The following is a 5,458-nucleotide window of genomic DNA, read 5'->3' on the forward strand; positions in this document are numbered from 1 at the left end:
TCCTTGTTGAAAAGGTAGGAAGGTTTCCTTTGCAATTCCCTACATTACTGAGCTGAGGTCCTAAAGTAGCTTCATATAATAGTTTTTGCGTGTGTGTGTGTGTGTGTGTGTATGTGAGTATATTCTTATCACATAGCTTTTTTGAGATGTAATGATAATAATAAATAAAGTCTTATATAAATATAAAAAAATTATGTTTTAAAGTCTTTCCACATGCAGTCTTATTTGGATTCTCTAACACTTTTGAAGAGGGGTGAATTAATCTAGTTAGTCAATGACACAGAGGGAAAGGAAATAGAACTTGCCATTTAAGCATGTTGTTCTTTCCTGTGAATGGCTTCTATATTATTCAGCATCCTCTCTTTGCCTAAATCCATTGCTTCTGAAGAAATCATGTAACACATGGCGTGATTTCAGTACCATGGTAGACAATCTAAAATAGCCAAGAAATCTACAATAATGAGTTAAATGGTGGTCACAATTAGCAACTATTTGTCTATACTGACATTTTGTATGCTCTAGAGCAGTGGTTCTCACATATAATGTGCACATAAATCACTTGGAGAGCTTGAGAATCTACTCCGAGATTCTGGTTCAGTACGTGGTGATAGAATCAATGTTTGTGGTTCTAATAAACTCACAGTTGATCCTGATGGTATTAATTGTAAGGACCACTCTTTGAGTAGCATATACAAAATACATGGAATACCCACTCTAGATCTGCTCTATCAGGCTATTTGATGGAATTGTAAACCTAAAGACATCATGCTATGTGATTTCTATCTGCATTAATGATCAAAAACTCTGCACCATGATTCTCAAATTTTGCTTTGTATTGCATTTACCTGGGGATATTTAAAAATTTCTAATGTGTTGATTCTAATTTATATAGGTTGGGTTTCATATGGAGCATTGAGATTTTTACAAAGCTCTCCAAGTGATACTGATATGCAGTGAAGTTTGGGAACCAGTCCTCTAAATACTATTTAAATCAGGAGTTTGAGAAACGAAACTAGAGTTTTGTTAAAGAGACTTGCTACTTACAACAGCTGAGTAAGGTGAGAAATTCTCCAGGCTTCTGGTAATTCAGGTTTGGACTGAATTAAATCTATTTCATGAGTAGAATTGCCATGTTGATTCAGTAATAAAAAGAGTTCTCTTGGGGCCGGCAGATGGCATGGTGGTTAAAGGCGCTGGATTCCCACATGGCTGAACATGGTTCAGGTCCTGGACCTGGTGGCTTGCTTTCGTGCTTACCCTCTCTCTCTCTCTCTCTGCCTCTGCCTGATCAAATGAAATAATAATAATAATAACAAATGGAAATAACTAAATAATCCTTTAAAAGAAAAGAATTCTCTTCATGGAATATAAAAGCCTTGTTCTTAAAAGAAATACATATTTAATGTTGGTATTTAATGAAGTCAGCCTTTTGTACAGAACTTTATTACGTTTTGTTTTAATTGGGATTTTAGTTGATCTTTTGCCTCTTTGACACAAATCTAAAAGTCACTAGGGACAATTACACATTGCCATCTTAGCCTCAGGATTTTATATTAGTTCTCTTAACTTACTGAAAGGGACATTGAAATCTTCCACTAATTCAGAGTTTGCAGAAAGGATAAAATGCTAGGTGACATTTTTCAAAAACTTTTGAGAGAGTAACAGATCTCATGAGGAATTTCCTGTCTCTAAACATTATATTTGTACAAAAAGATATTCCAAATCTGCACTTTGTATAGTTCCCTTTAAATTATTACTCGTTATAATTAATGAAAGAAGCTATGTGCACATTTTTATTTGGATCAGTGCAGTGGGACAAATAACCTTTGGGTTCAGCTGGCTTAACAACAACAACAAAATCCATGTTTTTGTTATAGTTCGATAAAACTGAGCAGAAAGTTCCAAGATTCCAGCAAAAAGGTCACCTGACATATCACTCATCACTGTCAAGAACTGCAGCCAGACTCCTAGTTCCAAGAGGGGAAACGTTATCTAACTTTCACAGCCTAAATTGTCACAAGATGACCTGGAGAATGTAACTTTCTTTCTCTCTCACAGCAATACATGTTCAAATGGACACCATCTGCTTGATGGGTATTTTACCTGCACTGGAGGAGTATGGGCAAAATTATCCCTCTATGCATTCTCATACCTTCAAAGTCTTCCCAAGGCAGGCAGATTACTCTGTCCTACCGGGCAATTGAGTTGCTCTTACCAGGCAAGAACCTATGAAAACAAATAATAGAGCCAGCTACAGTGACCTCCTTTCCTAAATATTTATGGTAAGCTCCACAATAAAACTAGCAGCTAACCTCATTACCACTGCAGTTGCCGTCTGGCAATCTGCCTGTTCAGACATCTCCCAAGCTTGGGGGTATTAGGGAGTACTATTACACTTCTATTTTCCATACTTTTCTCATGGCTGTGGCTTTATTTGCATCTTAGGTCACTCTCTAATCTTAGAGATCTGAAACTAAGAACCAAGCATCCCATCATAATGCTCCCCAGCTCCCTAATCTGACAACACTTCAACTTCCTCTTTTTTTGGAATTCAGGAGTTCTTTCAGCTCTCAAATTCAATAAAAACTGTTACAGTGGCTTTAGAGATGCTTCTTCTCTCTACCCTTCATTCATTCTTCATGCTTCAGAGTTTAGGAATTTCTGCTAGTGTAGATACAGACCTACAGAAATAGGTTGTTATTTTTTGTTTTGTTTTATTTTATCTCTTTTTAATTACTACATTAAAGGGATATAATCAAGTCCTACTAGTTGGAATAAACTGCATCTGGTATCTTAGGGGGGGAAAAATTCCTGCATTAAGATTAGTAAAACCAAGGTACATAATGTATAGCATTAAAATATCTAATGAAATGTAAGTTTTCATTATAAATTGGCTTTTGGTCATGAACTCATCTGCAAAAGCTGCTACTTTTCTCATTAGATATCTTTAAAGACTCAGGAAAAGAGACTTGTGCTGAAAACTAAAAAGATGACCTCATACACATGCTACTGAGCTCAAACCAAGTTTGCTTGCTTGAGCACTACAAACCAAACTACTGACACATGGTGTGACAAAGAAAGTACAGCTTTATTGCCAAGTGCAAAGCTAGGAGAGAGGGTAGCTCTTGCTTAAAAAGTTAATCTCTTTGAGCAGTTCCCTACATGCATTTCTTTAAGGGTAAAATCAAAGGCAGGGTCCCAGGCACATGATCTTTTCAGTAATTGGTTCAAAAGGGCATGATCATCTCATGAACCTTCTTGATTGATAAGAAGGTCTTAGAAAATCAAATTTCTCTTCTGGAAGAAGGCAATCATCAAATTTCTGCCACTATTCGGCCTGGGGTCTTTGTGCTCAAAACAGTTTCCGTGCTGCAACCGTGTTAAATATTTAATTGAAAATCTTTTATTTCCTTTAAGTGGGAGTTTTAAAAGTCTTATGGCCCTCTTTCATGGCCAATGTTGCTTGATTTCCATAACCAAAGTCTGAAGTTTTTACCTTTACTTTGGGTCAATGTGTTGAATGATTGTATGCCAACAAACTAGATAATCCAGATAAAATAAACAAATTTTTGAGAAAGTAAAATGACCTAAAATGACTCCAGGGGAAATAGAAAATATGTTTTATTTATTATAATTACTTTTATTTTTTATTTTATTTTTTATACATAAATACATTTGTAATCTAGTCACCTGAAGTTCCTATTTCTCTTTATTCTTGGATTTATTTTCTCAAGAAAGGGACATACATACAGGTAGTAGATGAGAAAGGATATCTAGGTATGTTTTCACATGTGTTATTCAAGCTTACTTGGGTCAGATTAAAGGATAAGCACAGTTTCCTACTCCTTCCTATGTCTGTGCCATTTTCCATGAAACTTTGGAGTTCTCTCAAAAAGGAGAATATACTTTTCTTTTTTTTTTTCTATTTATTTTTAAATTTTTTATTTTTTAAATTTTTAAAAATTTATTTATTTTTTTCATTTCATTTTCTTTTATACATTCAATCACATTATTATTTGTCTTACCAAATGGATATTTTAACTGGTGGACACTTCTCCCTAGTACAGTTGATAAAACTACAAAATATCTTCAACAGATAATACCACATTTCTTTGTGCCATTAATGTTTTGCCTCCCTATTTTTCTTCTAAATGTCCTCCCTCAGACCCTCCTCTTGCACACACTTTATATCTGGTATTTACATCTATATATTGTGCTTCTATATCCTTTAGTCAATTAGTTTCAGTCACAGAGGGTGAACATTCAGTATATATTAAGTGGGGACATACAATGCCTCTCCTTCATAGCCTGGCTTGCTGCACTCAGCAGTAAGTCTTCCATATTCATCCACTTCCTGTAAAAAGCCAGTTTTTTTTTTTAATGGCTGAATAGTATTCCGTAGAGTATATGTGCCACAGTTTTTCTATCCATTCATCTGTTGAGAGGCATTTAGGTTGTTTTCATGACTTAGCAATTGTGAATAGTGCCACAACAAACATCGATGTGCAAGCACTTTTCCGATTAAGTATTCTTCTCTCCTTTGGGTAGATACCAAGGAGTGGGACTGCTGGATGATATGGTAGTTCTATTTGTAGATTTTTGAGGAATCTCCAAATTGTTTTCCACAGTGTCTGGACTAATTTACATTCTCACCAGCAGTGTAAGAGAATTCCCCTTTCACTACACCGCTGCTAGCACTTATCCTTTTTTGTGTTTTTTAGTAATCTTAGTCATTCTGACTGGGGTTAGGTGGTATCTCATTGTTGGATTGATCTACATTTCCCTTACCATGAGGAATGTTGAGTATTTTTTCATATGCCTTTTAGCTATTCATATGTCATCTTTAGAGAGTGTTTTTTTTTTTTACAACTCACTCTCCCGTTTTTAATAGGATTAACTGTCTTTTTTTTGGAACAGTTGCTTGAGTTCCTGTGAATTCTGGTTATCAGTCCCTTATCTCACACATAGTTTACAAAAACATTTTCCCATTCTGGGGAAATGTTAGCGTAATGGCTATGCTGCTGGACTCCCACATATCTGGCTGTGGTTTGAGTCCCGGACCCGGAGGCTTAAACTCACACCGGGCATGTGTGGGCATGCCGAAGATCCCAAGAGGAGAATGGAGGAGAAGGGATTGTGGTGTGGCCATCCCGCCTGGGGGGTGATTTCTCGATTTCTGTCTCTCTGACTCTCTCTCTCTGTCTTTCTGGCAAGCGCATGCACCCTGTAGCAAAAACATCTCCAATATATATGTATGTGTATATATATACATATATGTATAGTGTTTTCCAGGAGCAGTTTTATAGTTTGAGGTCTTAGATTTAGATCTTTGATCTACCTTGACTTAATTTTTGTCAGAGGTGAGAGGTACAGGTTTGGATTCATCTTTCTGCAAGTGGAAATCCAGTTTTTCCAGCACCATTTGCTGAAGAGGTTTTTCTTTCCCACTGGATTGACT

This window comes from Tupaia chinensis, unplaced genomic scaffold (genome assembly GCF_000334495.1).
Source record: "Tupaia chinensis unplaced genomic scaffold, TupChi_1.0 Scaffold146837_1, whole genome shotgun sequence".
Taxonomy (NCBI): domain Eukaryota; kingdom Metazoa; phylum Chordata; class Mammalia; order Scandentia; family Tupaiidae; genus Tupaia; species Tupaia belangeri.